Genomic DNA, 11,827 nt, shown 5'->3' on the forward strand with positions numbered 1-11,827 from the left:
TCGTGGTGTTGTTAGTGGACCCTCTGGTGCTGGGAGAGGACGTTGCCGTTCTGCCACAGCCACACGTCCTAGTGTACCAACTACCTCAGGTCCCAGTAGACGCCAGAATTTACAGTGATATTTGGTGGGGCCCAATGCCGTTCTAAGGATGGTAAGGCCTGAGCAGGTACAGGCATTAGTCAATTGGGTGGCCGACAGTGGATCCAGCACGTTCACATTATCTCCCACCCAGTCTTCTGCAGAAAGCGCACAGATGGCGCCTGAAAAACCAGCCCATCAGTCTGTCACTTTACCCCCATGCATATCAGGGAAACTGTCTGAGCCTCAACTTATGCAGCAGTCTCTTATGCTGTTTGAAGACTCTTCTGGCAAGGTTTCTTAAGGGCATCCACCTAGCCCTTCCCCAGCGGTGGAAGACATAGAATGCACTGACGCACAACCACTTATGTTTCCTGATGATGAGGACATGGGAATACCACCTCAGCATGTCTCTGATGATGATGAAACACAGGTGCCAACTGCTGTGTCTTTCTGCAGTGTGCAGACCGAACAGGAGGTCAGGGAGGAAGACTGGGTGGAAGACGATGCAGGGGACGATGAGGTCCTAGACCCCACATGGAATGAAGGTCGTGCCACTGACTTTCACAGTTCAGAGGAAGAGGCAGTGGTGAGACCGAGCCAACAGCGTAGCAAAAGAGGGAGCAGTGGGCAAAACAGAACGCCTGCCGCCAAGAGAGTTCGCCTGCTACTGGCCACCGCCACCTGGGACCGAGCACCCCAAAGGCAGCTTCAAGGAGTTCCCTGGCGTGGCAGTTCTTCAAACAATTTGCTGACGACAAGACCCGAGTGGTTTGCACGCTGTGCCATCAGAGCCTGAAGCGAGGCATTAACGTTCTGAACCTTAGCACAACCTGCATGACCAGGCACCTGCATGCAAAGCAAGAACTGCAGTGGAGTAAACACCTTAAAAACAAGGAACTCACTCAGGCTCCCCCTGCTACCTCTTCTGCTGCTGCCTCGGCCTCTTCCTCTGCCTCTGGAGGAACGTTGGCACCTGCCGCCCAGCAAACAGAGGATATACCACCAACACCACCACCTCCGTCACCAAGCATCTCCACCATGTCACACAGCAGCGTTCAGCTCTCCATCTCACAAACATTTGAGAGAAAGCGTAAATTCCGACCTTGCCACCTTCGATCCCTGGCCCTGAATGCCAGCATTTCTAAACTACTGGCCTATGAAATGCTGTCATTCAGGCTGGTGGACACAGACAGCTTCAAACAGCTCATGTCGCTTGCTGTCTTACAGTATGTTGTTCCCAGCCGCCACTACTTCTCCAAGAGAGCCGTGCCTTCCCTGCACAACCAAGTATCCGATAAAATCAAGTGTGCACTGCGCAACTCCATCTGTGGCAAGGTCCACCTAACCACAGATACGTGGACCAGTAAGCACGGCCAGGGACGCTATATCTCCCTAACTGCACACTGAGTAAATGTAGTGGCGGCTGGGCCCCAGGCGGAGAGCTGTTTGGCGCACGTCCTTCCGCCGCCAAGGATCGCAGGGCAACATTCTTTGCCTCCTGTAGCCTCCTCCTCCTACTCGGCTTCCTCCTCCTCTTCTTCCACCTGCTCATCCAGTCAGCCACACACCTTCACCACCAACTTCAGCACAGTCCGGGGTAAACGTCAGCAGGCCATTTTGAAACTCATATGTTTGGGGGACAGGCCCCACACCACGCAGGAGTTGTGGCGGGGTATTGAACAACAGACCGACGAGTGGTTGCTGCCGGTGAGCCTCAAGCCCGGCCTGGTGGTGTGCGATAATGGGTGAAATCTCGTCGCAGCTCTGGGACTAGCCGGTTTGATGCACATCCCTTGCCTGGCGCATTTGCTGAATTTGGTGGTGCAGAAGTTCATTCACAACTACCCCAACCTGTCAGAGCTGCTGCATAAAGTGTGGGCCGTCTGTGCGCGCTTCCGGCGTTCACATCCTGCCGCTGCTCGCCTGTCTGCGCTACAGCGTAACTTCGGCCTTCCCGCTCACCGCCTCATATGTGACGTGCCCACCAGGTGGAACTCCACCTTGCACATGCTGGACAGACTGTGCGAGCAGCAGCAGGCCATAGTGGAGTTTCAGCTGCAGCACGCACGGGTCAGTCGCACTGTGGAACAGCACCACTTCACCACCAATGACTGGGCCTCCATGCGATACCTGTGTGCCCTGTTGCGCTGTTTCGAGTACTCCACCAACATGGCCAGTGGTGATGACGCCGCTATCAGCGTTACAATACCACTTCTATGACTCCTTGAGAAAACACTTAGGGCGATGATGGAAGAGGAGGTGGCCCAGGAGGAGGAGGAGGTGGAAGAGGGGTCATTTTTAGCGCTTTCAGGCCAGTCTCTTAGAAGTGACTCAGAGGGAGGTTTTTTGCAACAGCAGAGGCCAGGTACAAATGTGGCCAGACAGGGCCCACTACTGGAGGACGAGGAGGACGAGGATGAGGAGGAGGTGGAGGAGGATGAAGCATGTTCACAGCGGGGTGGCACCCAACGCAGCTCGGGCCCATCACTGGTGCGTGGCTGGGGGGAAACGCAGGACGATGACGATACGACTCCCACAGAGGACAGCTTGTCCTTACCGCTGGGCAGCCTGGCACACATGAGCGACTACATGCTGCAGTGCCTGCGCAATGACAGCAGAGTTGCCCACATTTTAACGTGTGCGGACTACTGGGTTGCCACCCTGCTGGATCCCCGGTACAAAGACAATGTGCCCACCTTACTTCCTGCACTGGAGCGTGATAGGAAGATGCGCGAGTACAAGCGCACGTTGGTAGACGCGCTACTGAGAGCATTCCCAAATGTCACAGGGGAACAAGTGGAAGCCCAAGGCGAAGGCAGAGGAGGAGCAAGAGGTCCCCAAAGCAGCTGTGTCACGGCCAGCTCCTCTGAGGGCAGGGTTAGCATGGCAGAGATGTGGAAAAGTTTTGTCACCATGCCACAGCTAACTGCACCACCACCTGATACAGGACGTGTTAGCAGGAGGCAGCATTTCACTAACATGGTGGAACAGTACGTGTGCACACCCCTCCACGTACTGACTAATGGTTCGTCCCATTCAACTTCTGGGTCTCCAAATTGTCTACGTGGCCAGAGCTAGCCTTTTATGCCTTGGAGGTGCTGGCCTGCCCGGCGGCCAGCGTTTTGTCTGAACGTGTATTTAGCACGGCAGGGAGCGTCATTACAGACAAACGCAGCCGCCTATACACAGCCAATGTGGACAAGCTGACGTCATAAAAATGAACCAGGCATGGATCCCACAGGACCTTTCCATCCCTTGTGCAGATTAGACATTTATAACTTCCTCCCCTTAACAATATACTCTTGTACTCCAGGGCACTTCATTCAATCCTCTTTTGTTAATTTTACCATTATATTGCGGGGCAATCGAAAGTTGAATGAACCTCTCCTCTGTCTGGGTGCCGGGGCCTAAATATCTGCCAGTGGCCTGTTCCAGTGGTGGGTGACATGAAGCCTGATTCTCTGCAATGGGACCTCTCTCCTCTGTCTGGGAGCCGGGGCCTAAATATCTGCCAGTGGCCTGTTCCAGTGGTGGGTGACATGAAGCCTGATTCTCTGCTATGGGACCTCTCTCCTCTGTCTGGGTGCCGGGGCCTAAATATCTGCCAGTGGCCTGTTCCAGTTGTGGGTGACATGAAGCCTGATTCTCTGCAATAGGACCTCTCTCCTCTGTCTGGGTGCCGGGGCCTAAATATCTGACAGTGGCCTGTTCCAGTGGTGGGTGAAATGAAGCCTGATTCTCTGCAATGGGACCTCTCTCCTCTTTCTGGCTGCCAGGGCCTAAATATCTGACAATGGCCTGTTCCAGTGGTGGGTGACGTGAAGCCTGATTCTCTGCTATGACATGAAGCCTGATTCTCTGCTATGGGACCTCTCTCCTCTGTCTGGGTGCCGGGGCCTAAATATCTGACAATGGCCTGTTCCAGTGGTGGGTGAAGTGAAGCCTGATTCTCTGCTTTGACATGAAGCCTGATTCTCTGCTATGGGACCTCTCTCCTCTGTCTGGGTGCCGGGGCCTAAATATCTGACAGTGGCCTGTTCCAGTGGTGGGTGACATGAATCCTGATTCTCTGCTATGGGACCTCTCTCCAATTGATATTGGTTAATTTTTATTTATTTTATTTTTATTTTTATTCATTTCCCTATCCACATTTGTTTGCAGGGGATTTACCTACATTTTGCTGCCTTTTGCAGCCCTCTAGCCCTTTCCTGGGCTGTTTTACAGCCTTTTTAGTGCCGAAACGTTCGGGTCCCCATTGACTTCAATGGGGTTCGGGTTCGGGGCGAAGTTCGGGTCGAGTTCGGATCCTGAACCCGAACATTTCCGGGAAGTTCGGCCGAACTTCTCGAACCCGAACATCCAGGTGTTCGCTCAACTCTAGTCATAGATATGACTTCCATAATGTGCACTATTTTTATGTCAAGCACCTTATATCACCTCTTCTGGTGCATTACATTTGACAAAGGTATCCCCATGGGCTTCAGAAGTTTGTATTGTGAATCTAAGTATTCAATAAATAGAAACAAAACACTGTAAGAATATTGTATGTTTCCTTTAAAAAGTCGCCACAATTGCAGCAATAATTGGATATTTGTGTATATGGTCCTTTCAGACGTACAGTAAATATTCCTTATGTGCTCTTTGTTGAGAATCTCCACACTGTTTCTTGGAAATAGAGGATGTAAATAAGCATGTGATAGGAAAGAAAGTGTATAAATATAAAATAAAGAAATGTAATGTACTGTGACACAAGAATTGGAAACGCCTGAAAGCAAATGTTTAATTTTTAGAAATCTATGCTTAAGTGTCTGTTAAAAAGCCATTAGAGTTCCAGATCAGAGAGATTGGCAATGGATATATAAAATGTCCTGCAACAGAGCAGCAATTCCCCTTGTGACGAATATGCGTCTAGTTTTTAATTATTTACTTTTCAAATGGTTGACATTGCAGAAAGATACCAGTAAAAAGCAAATGCGCTGAAAAATCCATCTAAATCTGTATCTATCAAATGTCATTTTGTAAAGATAACAACTTCTAATGTACGTAATATATTACTTGCTCATTTTAATTATGTATTGCAAAAGTTTTTTGACAAAGGATAAAATAGAAAAACATACTAAAAAAGAAGATTATGAAAAGGAGCAAATCAGTCAAATCTGGAATATTAGGATTATTATTATTATGAAAAAAATACGCAGAGATTTGCAGTCAGGAAAATAGTAAATGTGCAAAAATTACAAATATTGTAAAAATAATCTACTAAAATCTACTAAAGAGAAGGAGGGAAGTAACACAACTACAAATGGCGCAGACTTCGTAATAGGTATCATTTCCCAAAAATACACATCTTATCACATACAGTCTTTTCTATAAACTATTATGTTTACAGAGACCCCTGGGTAAAGACTTCCTTTAGAAGAAGGGAAAAAGAAGAGTAATACTGCTAAATAATGGTACTATACCAAGCAATGCCACTCCATACATGGAGAACCATGTACTGGCAGAACTCCAGGCAGTGTATATCAAGTAGTCTAATTTTGTGAGCCGACATAAGAAAGTGATGAGCAGAAAAAGTCCATAAATAACCCAAAGGGCGTGTGCACACAGAGTTTTTGGTGCATTTTCAATGCAAAAAATGTGCTAAAAAAGCCTCCAAACAGCTTGACATCCATTTCAATGGGAAGCAACACTTGCTTTTTTTTCCATGTAGAAAAAAATCTAAGAAATAAGAAGCAGCATAAACTATCTTGGCGCAGAACCCTCACTGAATCCCCCATTGAAATGAATGGAAAGCAGCAAAAAACAAAACAAAAACAAAAAACTCTATATTCGCGTCCACTTGGATTTTGCTAATTTTTTTGCATGGTTTTGAACAGAAAATAGCTATATTATATGTAGATTTGCATTGAAGTATACATCCCCAAAAAAACACATGTCAAAACCACGCCAAAATTGTCCAAAAAATGTGAAAGAAAAAAGTGGATTCACACTGTTTTCAAATTCCATTGAGTGAACGTACCTAAAAGATGAGATGGACAGAGACGCAGGACTCACCAATCTTCAGTGTGGGACATATACCACTGGCAGAAAGGAATAGTGTTCCAAATGGCCAGAGTATTATTTGTCTTTTGCTCTCCATCGAGCCAGATTACCAGATCAAATAGACAATAGTGTGAGTTTCTAAAATGGAATTATAGGGCTTTTTAACCCTGGGGACCCCCACTGATCAGCTGTTTGAGAAGGCAGTGGCACTCAATCCCATTGAAGTGAATGGGGCTGAGTGCAATACCAAGCACAGCCGCTATGTACGGCACTGTGCTTGGTAAGCATAGAGAAGGCTGTGGCGCTCACAGGAACAGCGCTGCCTTCTCAATCAGCAGATCAGTGTGGGTCCTGGGTGTCTGTCCCCCATCGATCAGATAATGATGATCTATCCTGAGGATAGGTCATCAGTATCAAAATCCCGGAAAACCCCTTTAACCACCTCCCGTCCGCCCATAGACTATAAATGTCTGGGAGGTGGTTCTCTATCTCTTAATGGACGTTTTAAAACGTTCATTCAGAGATCGCAGCTGCACACTAATCGTGCAGCTGCAGATCAGGTTGCCCGCTGTCAGTGACAGCAGGTCAACTCTTAGAGAAGGCAGGGGCAGTGCCCAGGTGTCCCTGCCTTCTAGATCGCTGTCTACACAGCGCTCGCCGCTATGCGCTTCCTGTTCCGGCCCGGTGGTCATGTGATCGCCAGGGCCAGGAGAGTGCAGGAGCTGTGAGGTCTTTCACAGACCTCGATCAGCCCTGCACTGAGGCTGTACAGCGCTGTATTGCACTGTACAGCCTCTCTGGGGGGTGTATTTCTTCTTTAACTGGTTGCAGACGAAATCAACAGTGAAAAAATAAAATAAAAAGTGAAGTTAAATGTCCCCCAGAGGTCTTGTATGACCTTATGGGGGACAAAAAGTGTAAAATAAAAAATAAAAAAATAAAGTGCCCCATAAAGTGTTATAATGAATGATCAAAAATGGTATGTAAGAATCATATGTACCCAAAAATAGTACCAATAAAACTGGCACCTTATCCCCTAGTTTCCAAAATGGGGTCACTTCTTGGGAGTTTCTACTGTAAGGGTGCATCAAGGGGGCTTCAAATGGGACATGGCATCTAAAAACCATGTGGCGCTCCTTTTCTTCTGCGCCCTGCCGTGTGCCCATACAGCAGTTTATGACCACATGTGGGGTGTTTCTGTAAACCGCAAAATCTCAGTAATAAATATTGAGTTTTGTTTGGCTGTTAACCATCGATGTGTTAAAGAAAAAATTGGATTAAAATGGAAAATCTGCCAAAAAAGTTAAATTTTTTAATTTGATCTCCATTTTCCATTAATTCTTGTGGAACGCCTAAAGGGTTAACAAAGTTTGTAAAATCGTTTTTAAGTAACTTGAGGGGTGTAGTTTCTACAATGGGGTCATTTATGGGGGTATCCACTATGTAGGCCACACAAAGTGACTTCAGACCTGAACTGGTCCTTAAAAATTTTAAGAATTGCTTCTACACTGCGTGCAGAATTATTAGGCAAATGAGTATTTTGACCACATCATCCTCTTTATGCATGTTGTCTTACTCCAAGCTGTATAGGCTCGAAAGCCTACTACCAATTAAGCATATTAGGTGATGTGCATCTCTGTAATGAGAAGGGGTGTGGTCTAATGACATCAACACCCTATATTAGGTGTGCATAATTATTAGGCAACTTCCTTTCCTTTGGCAAAATGGGTCAAAAGAAGGACTTGACAGGCTCAGAAAAGTCAAAAATAGTGAGATATCTTGCAGAGGGATGCAGCACTCTTAAAATTTCAAAGCTTCTGAAGCGTGATCATCGAACAATCAAGCGTTTCAGTCAAAATAGTCAACAGGGTCGCAAGAAGCGTGTGGAAAAACCAAGGCGCAAAATAACTGCCCATGAACTGAGAAAAGTCAAGCGTGCAGCTGCCAAGATGCCACTTGCCACCAGTTTGGCCATATTTCAGAGCTGCAACATCACTGGAGTGCCCAAAAGCACAAGGTGTGCAATACTCAGACACATGGCCAAGGTAAGAAAGGCTGAAAGACGACCACCACTGAACAAGACACACAAGCTGAAACGTCAAGACTGGGCCAAGAAATATCTCAAGACTGATTTTTCTAAGGTTTTATGGACTGATGAAATGAGAGTGAGTCTTGATGGGCCAGATGGATGGGCCCGTGGCTGGATTGGTGAAGGGCAGAGAGCTCCAGTCCGACTCAGACGCCAGCAAGGTGGAGGTGGAGTACTGGTTTGGGCTGGTATCATCAAAGATGAGCTTGTGGGGCCTTTTCGGGTTGAGGATGGAGTCAAGCTCAACTCCCAGTCCTACTGCCAGTTTCTGGAAGACACCTTCTTCAAGCAGTGGTACAGGAAGAAGTCTGCATCCTTCAAGAAAAACATGATTTTCATGCAGGACAATGCTCCATCACACGCGTCCAAGTACTCCACAGCGTGGCTGGCAAGAAAGGGTATAAAAGAAGAAAATCTAATGACATGGCCTCCTTGTTCACCTGATCTGAACCCCATTGAGAACCTGTGGTCCATCATCAAATGTGAGATTTACAAGGAGGGAAAACAGTACACCTCTCTGAACAGTGTCTGGGAGGCTGTGGTTGCTGCTGCACGCAATGTTGATGGTGAACAGATCAAAACACTGACAGAATCCATGAATGGCAGGCTTTTGAGTGTCCTTGCAAAGAAAGGTGGCTATATTGGTCACTGATTTGTTTTTGTTTTGTTTTGTTTTTGAATGTCAGAAATGTATATTTGTGAATGTTGAGATGTTATATTGGTTTCACTGGTAAAAATAAATAATTGAAATGGGTATATATTTGTTTTTTGTTAAGTTGCCTAATAATCATGCACAGTAATAGTCACCTGCACACACAGATATCCCCCTAAAATAGCTAAAACTAAAAACAAACTAAAAACTACTTCCAAAAATATTCAGCTTTGATATTAATGAGTTTTTTGGGTTCATTGAGAACATGGTTGTTGTTCAATAATAAAATTAATCCTCAAAAATACAACTTGCCTAATAATTCTGCACTCCCTGTAAACTTCTAAGCCTTCTAACGTCCTAAAAAAATAAAATGACATTTCCAAAATGATGTCAACATAAAGTAGACATATGGGGAATGTTAAGTAATAAATATTTTATGAGGTATCACTTTCTGTGTTCAAAATTTTTAGTAAATTTGGAATTTTTTCATAAATAAAGGTGAAATATATTGACTCAAATTATATTGACTCAAATTTATGACTAGCATGAAGTACAATGTGTCACGAGAAAACAATCTCTGAATGGCTTGGATAAGTAAAAGCATTCCAAAGTTATTACCACATAAAGTGAGATATGTCAGATTTGCTAAGTTAGGCCTGGTCAGGAAGGGGGAAAATGGCCCAGATGTGAAGTGGTTAATATAACAGTACATATATATGAATAGATTTACCCTATGTGATTCGGCAGCCTTCCCAGAAACAAAAATGATCAAGGCCAACTAAATTTGAGAGTGTTTGGCAGAAAAGTAGGGGTTCACTACAAGAAGTACTACCGAGTATAATTCAGTAGCTGTGGTATATCCCTCAAACAGCATGGGGTACACTGGTTTTCAAGTTATCATGATTGCTGGGGGTTTAAGCAGCTAAACTCCCACAAAGCTAACAGTGATCCCCTATCCAACTATTGTAACTAGAATCCCATTTTAAGAAACAATTCTATAGCCTTGCACCGTTGGGTGGGACAGTGAATATGTTTCGTTTGCTTCTTGAAGCAATGATACTGTCATATTACTTACATTACGTATATTTCTTACAAAATTTCTTAAATGAGCATTAACTAAACTTTTGATATATCATAGTGACATGAAGGTTTTAATCAGTGGGAGACTATGTGCTGAGACGCCCCCACCGATCTCTAACATGAGGAGAGATAAGGGCTCAGGTAGCTTGCTCTCTCACCTCACTGCAGGAGATGGAATCCACACAGGCTCATAGATGTTTTTGAAAGTTCAGTGACCCCTTAAACATTATACCACTTGAAACTACTTTCAACAGATAATGCCACAGGCAGACCGGATGGGTGGCACATGTAATTGGCTGTAAGAATCTGCCAATCGACATGGGCATTTCATTACTTGTATTACTTGAAGGGGTTGTCCCATGAAAAATAGTAAAAAAATAAAATTCAAACCAGAACCTGGATATGAATACTTTTGTAATTGTATGGAATTAAAAATGTTGTATAGCCAGTGAGCTATTCAATAAAATGTATCTGTATAGTGCCTCCTGCTGTTTGTTATTTTCCATATTTTTTGTTTCAATGAGGCACACACTCATTCCATCCTTTAAATGCCACCAGCTGTATCTATTGTTAGAAGCTGTGACAGGTACAGGGAGAGAGCTGCAGCAGAAAGGACACAGCCCCTGAGCTGCCGGGCTGAAGATAATCTAGCAGAGTAATTGGAGCAGTGAATGGGGACATCTCTGGATCCATGTGAGGTATAGTGCTGGTTCTAGCTTTGCTAGTAAGAGATTGTCATGTACAATGTGATGTCTGATTTCCATTTTTTTCATTATTCATGAGATAACCCCTTTTAGAATTGTTCATACTCATCTGGCACATCAGTTGGGATAAAGGATGTCATATAGTGCCAGACAGATAAAACGTACATGCTACGTTTTTCTCTGGTGCTATTTACTGTATCTATGAACACCAGAGCTTTACACTAAGTGCATATATCAGTTGTATCTGGCTACACAAAAAAACAACTGGCTGAGCAGAACTGATATATTGTGTGTGCACCAATGCTTACATTGGTTGTCCTGGAACAAATGTACTGTATATTATATCTTATAGGACCAATTGTACAGTATATACAATGCAGACCACACATGGAGTACTGTGTACAGTTCTGGGCTCCTGTGAACAAGGCAGACATAGCAGAGCTGGAAAGGGTCCAGAGGAGGGCAACTAAAGTAATAACTGGAATGGGGCAACTACAGTACCCTGAAAGATTATCAACATTAGGGTTATTCAGTTTAGAAAAAAGACGACTGAGGGGAGATCTAATTACTATGTATAAATATATCAGGGGTCAGTACAAAGATTTCTCCCATCATCTATTTATCCCCAGGACTGTGACGAGGGGACATCCTCTGCGTCTGGAGGAAAGAAGGTTTGTACACAAACATAGAAAAGGATTCTTTACGGTAAGAGCAGTGAGACTATGGAACTCTCTGCCTGAGGAGGTGGTGATGGTGAGTACAATAAAGGAATTCAAGAGGGGCCTGGATGTATTTCTGGAGTGTAATAATATTACAGGCTATAGCTACTAGAGAGGGGTCGTTGATCCAGGGAGTTATTCTGATTGCCTGATTGGAGCCGGCAAGGAATTTTTTATTTCCCTAAAGTGGGGAAAATTGGCTTCTACCTCACAGTTTTCTTTTTTAGCCTTCCTCTGGACCAACTTGCAGGATAACAGGCCGAACTGGATGGACAAATGTCTTTTTTTCGGCCTTATGTACTATGTTACTATGTTACTATTTGGAAAATCTTCAAACCCTTTCACTTTTTTTACCTTTTTCACATTGTTATCCAGGGCCTGGTACCAGATGCCTTTCCTTAATGCATCCCGGCCATCCAGGTCTTCCTCATCGTATGACACTACTGGTTCCATCCTGCTG

This window comes from Bufo bufo, chromosome 4 (assembly GCF_905171765.1).
Source record: "Bufo bufo chromosome 4, aBufBuf1.1, whole genome shotgun sequence".
Lineage (NCBI taxonomy): Eukaryota > Metazoa > Chordata > Amphibia > Anura > Bufonidae > Bufo > Bufo bufo.